This window comes from Pristis pectinata, chromosome 16 (genome assembly GCF_009764475.1).
Source record: "Pristis pectinata isolate sPriPec2 chromosome 16, sPriPec2.1.pri, whole genome shotgun sequence".
In the NCBI taxonomy this organism is placed as follows: domain Eukaryota; kingdom Metazoa; phylum Chordata; class Chondrichthyes; order Rhinopristiformes; family Pristidae; genus Pristis; species Pristis pectinata.
Window position 1 is genome coordinate 16,449,204 of NC_067420.1, and position 19,315 is coordinate 16,468,518.

A 19,315-nucleotide genomic window follows, 5' to 3' on the forward strand; every position below is an offset into this window, starting at 1 on the left:
GTTTACTTTGAATGCAAAGAAAATGGGGGAGAAAAAAACTGAAACATTTTCTATTTACACTCTGGTGTATTCATTTTTGTAACTGAACACAATTATCTACAATTATCTGTCATTTCCAGTTAAGTAGCAGTTTCTTTCTAAAGACGCACAATACGCCATGGATGTTTGCTGCCCAAATTACACACACTTAAATTCTACATGAGGTTGTATTTTGCTGCTCCACATGTTTTAGTTTATTTTTGCTTTTGAGTAAATTACAGAATAAAGTAGAACATCATTATAACAACCTTCAGTATTACAATGTTCCCATTATAACAAGCTATTTTTTAACTGATTCGGGTGGAAGCTCCATTAAAGGAGTCTTTCCATTACAGGCTGATTTTAAAATATTCTCTAGATTTAGCAATTGCATCTTCAGATTTAATTTTTGAAATTTTGAATAACTTATGCATATCTGCTAAGACAAAATAGTAGTCAAAAATATATAAAACATCTTTAGTGCTTTAAGTTCAGTCATGCTGATGGATAGCTGGGATAAAATCTGTTCCCTCTGGACTTAATTCCACGTGCAATGCTTTGCTCACTGAACTGCATTGGTTCCCAATTAACCAACTCCTTAATTTTAAAATCAAAGGCACAAAGATTCCAGAGCAGCCTCTCAAAGTCATTTGGCAGAATGCCTCATTGCCAGAACTTTCAGACAAGCACCAAGGCCTTCCTTGCTGGTGGTGGGAAGAGCCCTTGTTGTCAGATGCTTTGTGAATAGGGGAGTGCAGTGCCATGGCCTGTGGCTGTCTTGGTGGCTGTGGTAGGGATGAAACCATCGTCCATCTCAATGTGCATTTGCCAAGAAGGTCTGCAAAGGAATGCTATGGGCTTTGCCAAGGTTATTCCCGTACTGTGGCATAAAACAGAAGTCTATGACCTACAGGCTGTTGCCAGCAATGCACCCTGAGACAAACATCAACCGCTGCTGGAAGGTTATGTTCTTGGTGAGAAATGACTTCTGGTCTGCCTGAAGCGCTCTGGTCTTCCAGTGCAAGTAACTATTCATAACCAACATATTCCAAGCTCCAGGATGACATGCTGGTGAATGCACTGAAGCTTGGTGCAGCTGCTGCAAAGGTTCCATGGAGAATATAAAAATATAAGAAAATTGGAGGGGGTGTAAACCACTCAGCCCCTCAAGCCTGCCTTACACTTCAATGTGATCATGATGATTTGTCCCAGGCCTCATCTCTTTTGTGCCAGTTCTCCAGCTCCCTCAATTCCCCAATCTTTCAAGTACTTACCTACTTCCTTTTTAACTACCCCCCCCCCACAAAGATTTCCACAATCCTTGAGGTAGAGGATTCCAGAGATTCACCACCTTCGGTGAGAACGGCCACAGTGTCAGTCCTTCTGCCATTACATATGGAGGGACTGGAACCTGTGTAATAGTCTCTCAGAGCAAAAGGCAAGTTGCTGGAGGAACTCAGTGGGTCAGGCAGAGGGATAGTCAATGTTTTGGTTTGTTTCTCACTTCAGATTACAGTATCTTCAGTCTTTTGTGTCCCTCAGACATCACTTTTGGAATATAAGGTAAGGAAAAATGGATGTAATGCTGAATGCTGGATGTAAATATTGTAAGTGGATTGAATAATATTTTTGTTCTATGAATTACAACATTTGAATGTATTTCATTATAACTTGCATATTTTATTAATTAAGTATACTTTTGAAAAATAAAACCTCCTTGAAATTAAAATTCTCATCCTTGTTTGCAATTCTTTCCATGATCTTGGTTCCCTCCATTTCCATCATTTTACGTAGCCTACAGCCATCTGTAACATCTAGGCTCCAATTCTGGTTTGTGAATGTTCCACTATACTTGGTCATACTTTCACTTGCCAAAGCCCCAAGATTTGGAATTCCCTCCCCAAGCTTCCTCAGCTGTCATTTTTTTTATGCCTCTGTTCATATCCTTTTGTGTAGCCTGAAGTCTAGCTTTGTAACACTCCTGCTAAGCGCTTTAGGATATTTAGCTACTGACAGTACATCAATACGGGCTGTTGTTACTGCTGTTGTGTTGATTTTCCATCAGTATATCTGTGCCTAGCAGCCGAATACACCAAACTACATTATACATATCTTTTACAGTGCAATCTGCTCATTCCAGTGAGGGTTTCTGTGCAGATAGAACAGATTCAAGATTTTTCCAGGTGGTACCTGGATGTTTAAAAATATACTAGACCTCTCCAGATAACAGCATGAACTGTGTTTTAAAAGCATAGCATAATATAACCAAAACAGACAGCGATCATTCACTGAAAGTACGGAAAGATGTTATTGTCTTGCACTGACACAGAAATGTTTGAAAGAATTTACTAAATATTTTTGAAAAGGTTGTCAGTTTTATTGTTATATTACAAGAATACAATTATATGTTTGTAAAATTAAATAAGAGATACTTATTAACTGTTACATTCACATTCGAGTTGCTACACAATCATGATATTTATCAGAAGTATTTGCCTTTGCATCACAGCCAATAACTAACACATATCTTGAATTACACAGATACAAAATGAGGATCTCTGTGGTTTTATGATGCTTTTTTAACAATAGAATATTTACCTTGTCTCAAAAGATACACTTTTTTAGGAAATGTATAACATTTACTACCCACAAAATTAATTTGTGAAGGAGAGGCAGTAATTTCTCTTGCATCTGTTTTAACTCTTTCTTCTTTCATTGTTTCTTTCTTTCTTTCATCCTTTCTTTCTTTCAACATCTGATATTTATTTTCCTCCAGTTTCCTGTCTGAACTAATTCGAGCACACAAGACCATCAACAAAACTACAAATGACAGGAAGCAATACTCAGAGGACACAACTGTCCCCAAAAAAGTTTTTTTTCCCATTCACCTACGAGTAATTTCCTTGTCTTCTCATTCCACAAAAATCCTCAAAAATCAATAGTTCATTCCAAGACTTGATATAAATGTTGGATAAGATGAAGTGGGGGTGGTGAAGCTAGCAAATAAAGAGAGATGGCAATTTGCCACTTTGCTCAGCCTCTGGTATGTATAAACCAGCTAACAATCCTGCCTGCAGTTTGCTTATCATTCCCTCTGCCTTGTCTTTTTGTTTAATCAAGATTTCTTGATGCTAGCAGAGGATAAAGAAGGCAAGTAATCAGCTCCCTGACATTAAGGCCACAAAAATGACTCTTGTGCTTTAAAAAGAAGAGCATAGGGGAGACATGGTGTGTACAGTTTATCCAAGTCATACAATAATTTTTTTTTTGGAGACTGTAATTCAATCAAATAATTGGAAGAGGGTCAAGTTGTTCATATCCGAAATCTGATTTTTTTGAGTAACATTTGTATGGTTGAATAAAAGTAAGGTGCTTCTTAAGTACCTTACAATAAGAAATATATCAAATACATTCCACACCAAAACCACATGGTATAGAAGGCATAGAGTATCCAGTCCGGTAAAAATTTGCAAAACTAATGTTGTTGGAAATTGGTCTTCAGGATATACTTTGATCTAATGTGTACAGATTAATAACCCATATCTGACTTCATCTCTCACCTGAAGCCCCGTATCAGCCACTTAGTATCTGATATCCCAATACATGTCTAACTGCATTCATGTATAAAGTTAACTTAAGCAAGAGATAGATTCTGCTCAAATTCTCAGCAGCCAAACATATAGTTGGATCTGATTAACTCCATCACAATTTCCTCTACTTTGACCCACTGCACAGTAGATTCATTCATATGTCACATCAAAAATTCGTTATCAAAAACCTCTGCTGATTTTAAAAGAAAATACTTTTTTGTAGCGGCTGCTACCGCGATGCGAAAATAAAGACGTGAGCCTGTGAGCTGTTGAACAAGACTGATTTATTTCTGCGCCTTCCGTGTGCCTTTTAAGGAGTGCGGTTCCCACCCTCCGAACTCAGAAGTGACATACGTGCTACATCATCAACTTTTCGTACGCACGGGTTCTCCCCCATTGCTCGGGGAAGTCGAAGGCCCAGTGCCATCTTGGGCCTCGCCATTGCGACAACGCGTGCCCCGACCGCCAAGCCAGTTCGCTTGCTCGGACGGTGAGTCACTACATTTTATTGATTGTTATTCAATGGCCAACATTCTGCCTCTCAATATAAAGGCTCTGGGACTGTTTTTTAAAAAGCAGATAAAGGATCACATAACTAAAACTAATGAGGGATAAATTACTGTTTCAATAAATAACAACATTTGTCAACTTGTTCTCTAAGAATATCTATTCAATCCTGAAACATTTTTTTTCAATTTTCGACAACATCCATAATTTACCTCCCACTTTACAGATAAAATGTGGCTGGGCCAGATATTTATATATGTTTCCATTAGTGTGGTTATGTACCGATGAGTCTGTATATGTGTGCCAGTGAATGTGTATCTGTGAATGTGGGGGTAGGGAGAAGAAGAGCAAAACAAAGGAATGGCTTTGTGAAACATCATTGTATATGCAGAAGAAAGTAGATCCATTTTGTTTGACCTTGTTGAACAATGTCATTGATTAAATTATTCTCAAAATGGTGGCTTCCAACATGGTACAAGCAGGAAGCACAGAAGATCAAGTTTGTATTTAATATATTGGTGTTTGTTAAATTAATGCTCAGAATATTGCAAGCAAATATACAAAACTTTATGTGTTGTTTGATTTTTACCCATGAGGTTATTTTACATTATTTCAATTAGTACCAAAGTTTACTGCTTTGGTTATAGTCTGATGCAAGAAGTGTGTTAAATGAAGCCAACCTAGTTTGCAGATTAACTGATCACACCAGCTTCTGTACGTTGAAAATTTTGTAAGAGTTTATAATATTATATATATTCACAAACAGCATAAGTAGTAGCAGGAAAAAGAGAAAATTCAGGCAGACTTCAGAGAAAAGTGTAGTTGCTGAATAAATCAAGGAGATTCTTCATCCATTGAATCTTAATAATCAGAGATTAACTAGGCTAGAAATTCTTGAGGACGGGAAAAGCACATTAAAGCATCACTGCATCAGGTGGGGGAGGGTGCCTTCATTGGTTTTGCATGTGTGCCACAGCAATGAAATTTCATTATACATGAGACAATGTGTGTAAGAGAGCAGCCTTTATTCACTCAGGGTGGAAAAAGGACTTTCTTCTACTAGTTGCACCATTGCAGATTGGTTTGGGGTGAGTTCAGCGTTGTAGTTGGAGGTAGAGAAATATATGGGAGTCAAAGCTGGGGGTTCACAAAGTTCCATCCAGGGACAAGGTTAGGCAGAACCATCAATGGAAGGAGACATTCATGGCAGAGGGTATCAAATATCAGACATCAGGGGATGGAGCTCTGAGTATCTTGGATCAGGCAATGGGAGCATTAGACATTAGAAGATAAAGCAAAAGACTTAGTGGTGGTCAGACACACAGTGGGTGTTAGGAAAGATCAAGTATGTACTCGAGAAGGAATGACTGAGCTGGGGTTGGCCAGAAACACAAGCAAAGGCAAAATGAGTAAACGAAGGAGGGTAGGAGCATGAACTGAGGACACTGCCTGCAAGACAACAAATGTCTCAGATTCCACAGCAATAAACCTGGTTAGGTTGCTCATTTTTGACTCCTGTAGGCCTCAACCCTCCAGTTCAGTTATTATTCCAGTGAGAGTGGCTCTTGATGTACACCAATCTCAGCTGCAGGAAGAACATGCCTGAAACACTAATTCTGTTTCTCTTTCTACAGATGCTGCCTGATCTGCTGAGTGCATTTATTGTTTCTGTGTCAGATTTCCTGCATCTGCAGTATTTTTAATTTCAATTACATATATTAGTAAGCAAGTTTGAATAAAATTATTCTGTTACACGAGGAGATTTTTTACCTTGCTGAGTCTTGCAGGCTAGGAAAGCTTCAGACTTGTTCACCATGTTTACTGACCCTAACCAAGGTGACAATAGAATTCTATGTCCAGTCCCAATGCCCTTGGGCTACTGAGGCAGAAAAATAAGAAAGAAAAGAAAAATTGTAAGCATTTTTCACAAAAAAATCCTTAATCTCTTAATCTGATGTTGACGTTGTTAGTGATTGCAAGGTCCTGAACTGTTTTTAGTCTCACCCTCCAGCATTTTGTCTAATTAGCAAGGGGCCATTCTTCATAGATAATAAGTGGTCGACTCATCTTCTACTATGAACAGGAGGGTGTGCAGGTTTGGTCCAGTCTTCATTCCCCCTACTTGAATAGGATAACCCCTCACCATTCCCCTCCCCCTCCCCCCACCCTGCCTCCTTTTACATAAATAATCATTTAAGCATGTTAAGGATGGACGTGATATGTGAGCTTAATGTGCCCTTCCAAAACTGATGAAATTTATATTCCTATCCACATCCCTGAAAATGGGAAATTTGTCACAAGTTATTTTCCTCATTTGGAGTGAGATTCTAAATTTGGATTACAGGACAGAGCAATGTTCGGAGGCACAATGGCAGCACTAGTAGTGCTGTTGCCTCAGCTCCAGTGACCTGGGTTCATTCCTGACCTCAGGTATTGTCTGTGTGGAATATGTATGTTCTCCCTTTGACTGCGGGATTTTCCCCTGATTTTCCAGTTTCCTCCCATGTCCCAAAGATGTGCAGGTTGATAGATTAAATAGTCCACTGTAAATTACCCCTGGTGTGTAGGTGAATGGTAGAATCTGCAGTTGATGGGAATGTGGGTTGAATAAAATGGGATTAGTATCAGATTAGTGTAAATGGGTGCTTGATGTACTCGGTGGGTCAGAGAGCCTGCTTTATGCTGTTTGATGCTATGGCTCTAAAGCCATCATGGTTGATGCTGTTATTCTGTTTCTTTTCAATGCTATTAATTGTTTCTTCATTCTCATTCGTGGGACCATGGGTTGGTTTCCCATGTTTACATCATTAAAATAACAATCCACATTCTAGAACTACCCCACTGAAAGAGATAGTCTTATAAATAAAGGAAAATGGGAAACCAGCACACAGGCATTACATTATTTCATCCAAATGACTAAAATAATAAAGCATAGTCAATTGTGTAAAGAAGGATGCCAGCACAGACTGGGGAACTAACCCCACTTCACAGTTTCCAGATTTCTTCCAGGTTTTTCAGCAATGTTCTCTGGAACTTGGGAAATAGTACATCGGCTTCCACACCCAGTTCGATGATTCCTCATTCCTGTTGAGTGAGGCCCCACCACAGGAGCAGAACATCATCAAATTTAGCATGAACAAGTATTGTCCCCAAAATAAAGGCTGCACAAAAAAGCATCTTATTCCCTGTTTCCATAACTTATAGACTGTGGAATATTTACACATTGAACATTGTTGAGTTATGCTGCATTTATGACCTCCAACAATTTCAAAACGGAAACAATGAAGATTAAGTGTATCTTTTAATAAAGGAAAGCTAGCACCAAATCACCTAGTGCGAGCAAGAAGTAGGCAAATATTCAGGTACCTCTTAATCACCTTGCACTTTAGTCCAACCATTTCCAGAACGTTAGATTTCTGTATATTTGTGCAATTATGTCCTCATTGCTCAACAAGTCTGAGCATAGTTTGCAAATAGGTTAACATGAACTGGTCTTGACACTTCACATTTTGGTGTTAAACATTTTTCAGCGAGGCCCTCAAAAAAAATATGCTGATGTTTTTGCTGTTGCTTTTGCTGTTGCCCTAAAAAAAACATGCTAATTTTTAGTCCACCTGCTGAATGATCTAGTTTAAATAAAAGATTGTTTCTCGTAGCTAGCCTTAGAATCAGCTGTGTCTGGCATCAGTTTCATTGGGAACCAGAAGCATGCGCATGTCATTTATCTGAGTAACAAAGGCAGCTTTAGAGTGGAAATACAGAAATAGGTGGTCAGCTATGGACTTAAAAATGCACAATTTCAAATGAATGGAAAGGGTTGCCTGAGGGTCTCACAGATAAAGGAACTACCCAACTGTATTACAAAGCCCTACAAACGTGAAAGCTTATGGTCAATCTCTCTCTGTAAATTATTTGATCTAAACTGGCACAGCAGTTTGGGTGCTAAAACCAGCCGTAGCTATTTAAACGAGGGAGGTAAAAAAAAATTGAGCTGGATTCCTATCTTGTATTTGCCTCTGGAAAGTGCATTGGTGAAATCAGATGATTGCCTGGAGTGTGCTCAGGAGCGAGTTGTTGGCGCTGGAGAACCTACCAGCAGTAACTGTCTTGTCTTATGCTTATAGAATCAGAGAATCATACACAGAAACAACCTCCCAGCACACCAAGTCCATGCCAACCATCAGGTAAGTATTCACACTAACTCCACATAGTCCTGTCAACTCTCCTCAGATTCCACCATTCACTTTCATACACTGGGGGCAATCTACAGTGGCAATTAACCTGGAAACCCACATGTCTTTAGGATGTGGGAGGGAACTGGAGCACCCAGGCGACAACTGACACATTCTGTATAATATTCTACCCAAAGTTCTCTTCCTTTTCTCATCTCCTGACATGGCAAACTCCTCTCTGTTTTTTTTGCCTCACTGGAACAGGTACCACTTGGGACTTTGCCAACCTGGTGATTATTCAAACAGATAGTGAAATCTGATCAACTGTTTAAACATGGAACCATCATAGCCTGGCCTGTTCATGTCCCTCCTGGACTAACACAGGAAATCTTGGCTAGTAATCGCAAGCAGGAAGCTAAGACAGTATTTCTTCCTTCAAAGGCTCTGAAGCTAATTACAATCGTCCTGGCTGAGATCAACTAATTTACCATAAAGAAAGACTTTAAACAGGCTTCAAGCCCCTTATTTTTATATGTTTCAGGTGCAGATCCTGGAAGCCTATTTTTCTAGCCATACCAATGGGCAGATTTTTAGCATGTAATGAACATACACGTCTGCAAACCATTACTCAGTCTTAGGCATGTAGTTAACACCAGGAAAGTGGACCAGCTTCTTTGGAGGTAATGTCAGAAACCTATGGGGTTGGGCAGCTGGGATAAGGTGGTTGGACAGCACTTACAAATAATTATTAAGTAATGTAAGCAAATTTGGAATATAAGAAAATAATGAAAGATGCATTCATTTAGAATCCAAACCTATTTATACATTTGTAATACAAAAGGTATCAGAAGGACTGTGAATGGCACATTTGGAACTTTGCCTGCATAAATGAGTACATGAAAGTCTCAGTATAATGGTGGGAGATGATAGTTAAGGATTTTGTATCATCCCCCACTTACAAAAAAGCCTTGCTGTGGCTTTGTAATTCATCAAATGGAAGAATGTCAAGCTTGTTCTAGTAGCTGCAATACTTCTTTTCACTAAGCTGCTTAGTTAGTATTTTAATCCTTTTACCAACTTGTCTGAGAGCCTGCTCAGTTTTTACAGAAAATTACATCAATTTATCCTGGGATCAGAGCCTACTTTTTTCTACTTGATTAGCATAATAATCGTTATTTAAATGTAACTGAAAGTAAAATTTGACTATAAAACAAATGGATAAAGCAAGTCCGTACTTTCTACATCAAGAAATTGACCTAATCTAAGCAAAAATTATTTTGTCTTTGGATAATAGTGTACAACAGATAAGACTGATTCAGTTACCCCTATATTCTCCTCCAGTTTTCATTTGTGTTGAAGTAAATGGAAGTGATCAACAAACATATCTGAAAAATGTAACTCAAAGGATGTATGTGTGACAATCAGAAAATTTAAGTCCTGGGGAAAAGTTGCATTGGCAATTAATGTGTATTGATATATATTTGGGAGACTGGATGGTAACTATTTTCATACTCTATATATCATCTCTTTGCAAAGAATCTAACTTTTCTTATCTAAGTTTCAAACAAATACATCCGACATGAACTGATATAAACTTTTTATTTTTAATACCTTGCATTTCTAAAATGTCTTTTGCATCCTTTTCAAGAAGCCCAAAAGTGTTTTACCAAAAGAGGTTTAGGCACCATTATAATAATGTAAAAAGAATAGGTGACTGCAGAGCAAGCTCCTGCAAACACCTATACCACTCCCACACCTGGAACTTTCCACTGACCCTGCCATAGGGGCAACACCTGCCCCTACACCACTGCCATACGGGGACCCAAACAGTCTTTTCAGGTGGGACAGAGATTCATCTGCACCTCGCTTAATACCATCTACTGCATTTGGTGCTCCAAGTGTGGCCTCCTCTACATTGGTGAGGCCAAACACAGACTAGGTGACCGTTTTGCAGAGCACCTGCACTCTGTCCGTAATCATGATCTGCATCTCGCCATTGCCAGTCACTTCAACTCCCCCTCCCACTCCATTACAGATATGTCAGTCCTCGGCCTCCTTCACTGCCAGGAGAATTCCAAGTGCAAACTGAAAGAATAGCTCCTCATTTTCCATCTTGAAAACTTGCAGCCTAACAGCAAGAACATTACATTCTCCCACTTGAAGTAATCCCCACATCCCATCCACACCCCCAACCATGCTTCTTCTTTTCTTCCCTTTCCTAGCCCCCCTCTCTTTTTTCTACCCCTTCCACCCTTTTTTCTCTCTCCTTACCCTTGACCCATCCCTCAGTGGATCTGCCCTCCCCAGCACCTGCCTATCACTATCTCTCAACTGCATCTACCTATCACCACCTGTGCCCACCCCACCTCCCCTCTTTTGTCCACCTATCACTGCTCTGCTTTTCCCTCCTATATATTGGGCTTCCCCTTTTCCTACCTTCAGTCCTGAAGAAGTGTCCTGACCCGAAATGTTGACCGCCTGCTTTCCTCCATGGATGCTGCCTGGCCTGCTGAGTCAAATCCAACACATTTCACTTAAGAATCAGACCATCAAACCAGTCAGAGTTGGTCCTGCCCAAGCTGCCCTCTTCTGGCATCCCAGTCCTGCACCTCTGCTCTCAAACCTTTCCTTCATCATAGAGTCACGATGGATTCAGCACATACTTACTTTCCATGCCGATAACCTTCACACCTGCCTTTTCAGCAGCAAAATGCCAAATACATCCTGCAAATTCCCTTTCCCTTTCAGAATTCCAAAGGCACTGTTCCCTCTGCAGTATTCTGGCCCACTCCTTAATCACCCTCGTCAACTGTTCCCCAGCATCCTTCCGCGAAGTGAGGTAAAACAAGTACCTCTGGTTTTACCTCCTCCCTTCCCACTATCCAGGGCCTCAGTCACTGAATTGGTTGGAAACACTGAAACATTGATTTATTTACCTGTACTTCCTCAAAGTTTGTATGTTGTACTCACTGGTCATGGTCCAGGCTCCTCAACAATGAGGAGGTCAAATGCAGATTAGGTGTCCACTTTCTTGAAAATCTTCAATCAGCCTACAAGCTTGACCTAGAGCTTCTGATCACTCCATCCCCACACACACTTTGCCCTCTGCCAATGGTCATTCACTCTTCCCCAGTGAAGCTCAAGAAACATCATGTAGTTTTTATTAGGCTCATCACAGCCTTTGCATCTCAACATTTCATGGAGTCGTACAATCATTGAATTAAACAGGCCCTTTGGCCCACCACGTCCATGCCTATCTGTACTAACCCCACTTGCCCACATTATTGCCAGATCGCTCTGTGCCTTGCTCATTCAAGTACCTGTCCAGATGCCTCTTACATGTTGATACTGTTCCTGCCTCCACCACCTCCTCTAGCAGCTCATTCCACATACCAACTGTTTGTGTCACTTATCCCTCTGATTCCCTTTAAAGCTCTCCCTCTCACCTTAAACCTATAGCCTGTCATTTTAGACACCATTACCATGGGAAACAGACTCTGGCTACCTACCCTATTCATGCCTTTCATAATTTTATATACCTCTCTCATGTCTAACCCACAACCTCCTTCACTCCAGGGAAAACAAACCCAGCCTATCCCATCTCTCCTTAGAACTCAAGCCCTCCAATCCAGGCAACATCCTTGTGAATCTATTCTGCACCTTCTCTAGTTTAATCACTTATTTCCTGTAATGCAGTGACCAGAACTGCATGCAATTTTTCAAACAAAAGCAGATAAGGATCTCAAAGCACAAATATACCACCACTAAAAATTGCGCTACACATTAACAAGACTATAGAGAATCATAAGGCTAACACAAAAGTTTTAGTTAGAGAGAAACAATTAAAAAGTGGGAAAGTTATGGTAAACCAATATTGAATCTTAGTTAGACCACACATAGATTTTTGCCTACAGTTCTGGTCACTGTGTCATTGAAAAGGTATAGAGACACCGGAGGGAGTGCAGAGAACGTTTAGAAAGATGATACCAGAAATGCAAGGATATTCATGGTAGGAAAGGAGGAGCAGACTGGGTTTCTTTGCTCTTGAGGAAAGAAGGCTATGAGCTGATCTCGTTAAGGCCTTTAAAACTCTGAAGGATTTTGATGAAGTGAATGCAGGGTAAATGTTTCCACTAGTGGGGAGGAGCATAGCTAGAGGCCTTCTATGTCAGGTAATCTCAGGAGTTTTGAAGAAAATCCTTCATGAAAGAGTGGTGAGCAGATACAGCCCACTACCATAGGATGTGCCTGAAGTAAATAGTACACACGTAGGCTTGACAAGATATGAGAGAGCAAAGAATTGAGGGTTACCCCAGTAGATTTAGATAAGGAAAGACAGGAGGGGGCTCGAATGCAGCATAAGCTCCAGCATTAACTGGTTGGGACGAATGGCCTGTTTATCCAATGTAAAAATGATTTTGTGCCTTGCACCATCAGCACTTTTGTCACTTAAGCTCTCCTGCCTTCCACCTGTCACCAGCTTTTCTTGTTTGTCTTTCTTCCCCTCCCCCTTCCATGCATTTTAAAACTTGTTTGCCTAGAAATTCAGCCTCATCAGTGGTGCTAAGTGTGCTATGTGGCAACAGAGCACCTTGTACTCAGTCTCTGAAATTCATTTATATTGATTTCAATGCTATTATTATACTGTGCGCTACTGACCAAGAATGAATTTATAGGTAGTTACACCTCAAATCTTTTCAGTTCTGGTGAAAGGCCATCAACCTGAAACATTAACTCTGGTCATTTCTCCACAGATCCTACTAGACTTGCAGAGTGCTCCCTGCATTTTCCGCTTTTATTTAACCTGAGGGCTGAGAAATTAAAAGTGCCTTAAAAGGCATTCATCCTGATGGTTATTTCTTATGGATTTATGATCTTAAGGCTACCTTTAGGTGTGGTTACATGAAGCTGAGCATAGGTGCTAATGTTCTACCTGCCTCCAGTCATGCAAAGGCTGGGTGTGGCCTTGTTACTGCGCAATGTTCCTTACTGTGGGACCATGCCACACCAACTGTTCCTCCTAGAACATTTGTGCAAAAGAATATCTTTGGCCGTAAATCATTCAGGCAGTGGTCTGGGGAAGGGAATCCATTACTGGCCATGAGCGGTCTACATAGACATCATTTGTGTAGACCTGAATAATGGGTGGGAAGAATGAGCTTCCCAATCAGATCTCACAACTTAAGGTCCTTCTACCATTGCACATCAGGAAGTGGGACCTGTAGAAAACACTCTTGGACTCATCACTTATATCTGAACAAGAAATGGATATTGTGGTGTTATAATGTAAGTCTTCAAAGCAAATGTGTCTTGCACTATGAATATTTGTCTCACATGTGAATATTATTGCATTTTATGCTGATATTTTTATGAACAAATATTTTTGGAAAATACTTATAACATAAATTTTATAAGTAAATTGAAATGATTTTTATTTTTAACTAATTAAATGTACAACTGTTTCTAAATGTCTTTGATCATCAGGAACATTTCTGAACAGTGGAAAAAGGCCTTCTATTGGCATGAGCTGTCAAAAGACCATGGTGTAGGGCACTGATCTGCTGCCTGAGGTCTGTCTGCCAGTTGTGGACTGTTCTGCCTCACAGGATAGTCATGGAAATGACATGTCCAGGACAGTGTGACCATGAGGATATAATGAGAGGCATAAGCCAAGTCAAGAACTAACCACTCCACAAACGCTTTGTGTGCAGGTTCCCAGCATTATTAAAATTTCATTATTCCTGGAATTTCCAAGTTCTCCTCAGAACAATGTGACTAATTTTCCCAACAACATGCCAGAAGGTATATTGCATAAGAAATGATGTCATTTGATATCCATCTGGCATGAATATTTGCACCAGATGTGCAAGATTGATTCCTAACCTGAGATCAGCTGAATTTCCAGAGTAGCACAATTTGACTGAGGAAGTGATCACAATTCCATTCCGTACTGGGAATAGGTGATTTTCAGACACACAATGCTCAATGAAAATATAGCTATGCATCTGCATTTTTAAGTCAGGCTATTCATGTTGCTATAGTCACTTCCCTGGGACCTATGTGCATAGACTATATGAACTGGATATGGCAAGGTTGACTGGTCTTTGGTGCTTGCCCATCACAGACTAGTCTGCAACAGGTTCCATTACATATTGACTTGAATATCATATCTATTAAAGGGATAGACATCCTTGGTGTACAGGAAAACTGAGTTGTCCGTCTTTACAAGTTACACTAAAACATAATGGATATTTTCAATGCATTAAGCTATAATTTTTAAAAGTGCAAAGATTTCCAACAAGAAAAATATGCATGAAAAAGCAACAAGATGCTGGAGAAACTCAGCAGGCCAGGCAGCATCCATGGAGAAAAACAGACAGTCAATGTTCCTCCTGAATCTTGTTGTTTTTTTCATTTGAATTCCAGCATCTGCAGTCCTTTGCTTCTCAAGAGTATTATGCATGTATGAAGAGCGTAATTGTTTTTTTCTGGTTCTTCCCTCGTGATATCAGTAAATACCATATTTGCAAATAGGCAGAAATGAAATGATTGACTTACTTCCTGGCTCAGTCTGTTGAAACCCTACAGCGAATTACCCTACATTCTTAGTCTGTGCAACCTACATCTCCAAATCAGGCCTCCCTGTGATCTCCTGCAACATTACCTCCAATTCCTCAGCAAGGACTCTTGCTCACCTCCCTTCCACACTGGTGCGAACAATTGTTCTTTTCTTCTGCCACCATCCAAACTTCCACTTTAATGTTGAGATATAGTATTCTCCTGCTAAATGTGTACCAGCCCAAGCCCTCTGAACAACTTTTATAAGTGCCCAGTAAATTACTCAGATTAAGAAGATGAGCTCTCATCTAGACGATTAGAACTGTCTACCTTTGCACAGCTGCTGCAGACAAGCCTATGGCACAGACAGGCTTCACACTGTTTTTGCCTTGTTCAATCTGTATAGAGTCAAGATGTGTAATACAACAGGCCTATAAAAATGGTCATTGTCTGACATAGAACTTTATTGACAATAAACACCAGACTTTACAGTCTTAAGCTGTTGCTGTAAGATTCCATTAACAGGCCTGGAAGATAAGTTCACTCACATCTGTTAAATAACAACATACAATGTGAGCAGGAAGGAAAACACCAATTTTTCCATCAAACAAGGATGGTTGGAGCATTGTGCCAAAACACCTCTTCCCTTTCCCAATCTCCTACGATCTAATCTCCTTAGCTCAGCCACCCCACCTCACACGCTCCTCCACCTTACAGCTGTGTATTCTTTGAGAGAGAGAGAGTGGGGAGAAAAAAAGGGGCCGGTAAGAGAGAGAAGGTAAAATTATTCTTGGAACCAGATTATTTCAGTGCTATCTGAGTGTAACATGACGATGACCATCTCTCTGTGGTATGACCTCACTTTGAAAATCTGACTGGACAAAGTACCAGCCTGAATCGCACCTGCACATCTCAATGTGCTGAGATCACATTGGATGATATTGTTTCCCATACAATTCTGGGAAATTAATCCACATTGTCCTGGAAACAACCACTATTGACCACTCTCTGAATGACCAATATTTACATTGTGTGGTGCTGGACTGAAACTCCTTTAACTGAAGTCCCTTTCATCCATCTGAGCTGGCCGCATACGGACTTACCCACCCAACCATCTCAAATTCTTATTTCCCTCCACCCCACAATCCTATTGTCCCTGATCAAATGCATTCCTGGCCCTGTCAAACCCTGTCCAGCCCTGGTTGTGAGCACCCATTCACACCAGCAGCTCAGATCCAACTCCCTAATTAACTTAGATCCCAATACCTCCAATCCCCTGATGCCCGATACATCCATTGCCCAGGACCCAATCCCACAAAATCCCATTTTGAGGCCACCTATCTCCACCCAGCCTGCCACAACCCTGATCACTGCCCTCCATCCTACCCCAATCATTTAACTCCTGACTTTCCCCCCCAGTTCTGATTCTGACCAATGAACATCCACCACCCACCTCACTTCAACCACCCCTCTCACACACACTCAAGTTCCACTCCTGATCTGGCCCCCAGTCATAGTCCTCTCTCTTTCCTAACCTGCCCAGACATGGTCTCAGTCTCCAGAAGCAGATTTTCCTTCAAGTGCTTCGCAGCAGGTATTACCCATTTGATAGCTTGATCTTAGTAAGAGAGGATCCAAGACTAAAACAGCCACTAGCATACCACTCAAGCATCATTCAGCACACCTATAACAACACACTTGTCGTCTCCAAGTATCATTCTCCGCCCAATCAGCTCCTGGCCCAACTCCCTCTTCAACATGTGCAAAGATCTAATAATTGCCATAACAGCAGGCAACATGTTCCTGAGGGTTGTACTTCTCTGGAAAACTGTCTCACATCCAATCTGTTCCTATTCTTAAATTGTTTATATAATTCACATTCATCATCTTCCAATGGATATTTATTAAAATTAACCATCACAACTTCTACATTTAATAATAAAAATGAACTACAAAAATCAGAAATGACTTATTAAGAATCACAATACCGCTAGTCTCCAGTGACAGTGATAAAACCCCTGGTCCAAAAGTCCCTCTGCTCCCTTGTCAATCTATGTTGCCCTTCTCATATGTACACTTGAAGCCCTGAAGTATATCAAAATTACTGCGCAGATCTGCATTTGTAGGTGGTCAATGCACCCACTTGTAAATACTCTCCACGAATCTATCATCAGCAATTAAAATACAATGGAAAATTATAAACTAAAAAATTAATCAGCAATAATCTGCCCATCTAGATCCTAAACTGAAATGGAAAGAAAATGTGTTTTTTTTTAGTTCATTACCAATTAGTATGATCACCTAATTATTACCTTTCAGCTTTCCCTGGGTATTTGACCTTTTAAGCTTAAGGATTCACCCAAATGACAGGTCAGCAAAGTTAATCAGCTATTCCTTATTTCTGATGCCTTTCTGCAATCTCATCCATTGTTATTATTTTCTTTGAAAATAAAATACTGTGTAACTTCGCACAGTATTTTACAAAACCATTCTTTCACCTCTGGTACGACGATTTAATTCAACTCCAAATACGGGAGGGATGAAGCCTTTGGCGAATGTTGACACTATTTGATAAAAGGATCAATCAATCCACTTGTGTACATGAGTCTGCTGGAGAAAGCTGCTCACAATCAAGCAGCTGTTGGCACTATTTTGACAGTTTTCTCTAGAACTGTTATAATGACAGAAATAACACAATACATATATCAGAGATATTTTAAGAGTGCAGGCACATATTTCACAGACTAGTTGAAGAGATGGCATATAGGACCATAGTTTGCCCAAAAAGCTGCATCTCTGACTGCACAGGATTCCCCATGCAGTGTAGTGAAGCAAAAGCCTAGATTGTGCACTTACTACCTACAGTGGGTCTTGAACCCATAATCTGCTCATTCATAATCAAAAGCACTACTTCTAAACCGTAGCTATTACAAGCATGAAAAACGGGTAGATCATAACAGATGACTCACAGTTAGCTGTCCTCTGCTAATAAGAAACACATAGCACTCTGAACTGCTAACTTCTAAACCTAAACTGCTAAGAGTTATTATATTAGAAGATATTAAATACATATTGTTTAATATTCAAGGATCTGTCAATAATCAGAGTATTTCAAACTGTAATTTTATCTCTTTCAATTTCATGAATGTAGAATCTTTCAATAGGATTTATTTAAAAGCATGTTTGTTATAATTATATGGAAAAATAAATATTTGTAAAAGACAAGTTAAAATTATAGCATTAGTTGAGCTACTGAAGTCAAAGAATTATTTCATCCAGTTATTTCATGTCCTTTCTACAGACTATTCTTTCACAAAATTGAATTTACCTAGCAATGGCCATCATCATAAGCACCAGTAAAGTTACAGTATCATCAGCCATGGCAAAACATGCTTTCACCATGATGATAACTATGTTTTATTTCAAGACTTATCAAAAAGAAAATATACATTTTCATATTTTTATATATTTGCTTCTTATAATAAAAATCATGTTACTTATATATCACTGTGCTAATTGGTAGGTGCAAAACAAGAACATAATACTGCAGTGTAATCAATGTGAAATGGAGTAATGAATTCTCTGCACTGTAAATGTAAAATGTACTGTGAACATTATCCACAAATAACTGCCCTAGCATTGATAGTCAGGAATCCATCCTATTTTTTAAGTACTCATCACCCATACTGAATAGAAATCCAAGGCATGGCCTCTATTCCTGTACTTTTAAATTTTCTTTTTTTTAGAAAACTTCTTTTTTGTTATTCCTTTATTGTTTTTAATGTCATCCTACTTATTGTTCATAATATTGGCTTTTTCTTCCATCATATTGGTGAATCTCATTCTTAGAGTGCCCCTCCTTACCTTTGTTCCCTTGCAGAGGTCAAAGTAAATTAAATAGAGCACAAAGTCAATAAATGGAGAGATCAAAAGACCACTATCGGTTTAAGGGTGAATAGACAAATTATCAAAAATGAAACAATGAGAAAATATGATTTGGGGATGGATTCTCCAAATCCATTACATCGTTTTCCTGTGTTAAAATCTAAACTGTGTTTATGAAACAATTGCAAAAGAATGAATTTACCAAATTGGGTTATCAAATTCCAGCAAGTGAAATTAAAGCACCTCATGTAAATGGTTGTCACATCATTTGAGCTAAACATTTGAACATTATCTTTTATCATTAAATATGATGGTGTTTTGTGGCAACAGTACAGTACAAGAGATAAAAATTACTATAAATTGCCAAAAAAACTAAATAAAGTAGTGCAAAAGAGGCATAACGAGGCATGTTCATGGGTTCATGGACTGTTCAGAAATCTGATGGTGGAGGGGTAGAAGCTGTTCCTAAATCATTGAGTGTGGGTCCTCAGACTTCTGTACTTCCTCCCCGATGGTAGTAATGAAAAGAGGGCATGTCCTGGATGATGAGGGTCCTTAATGATGGATGCCACCTTCTTGAGGCAC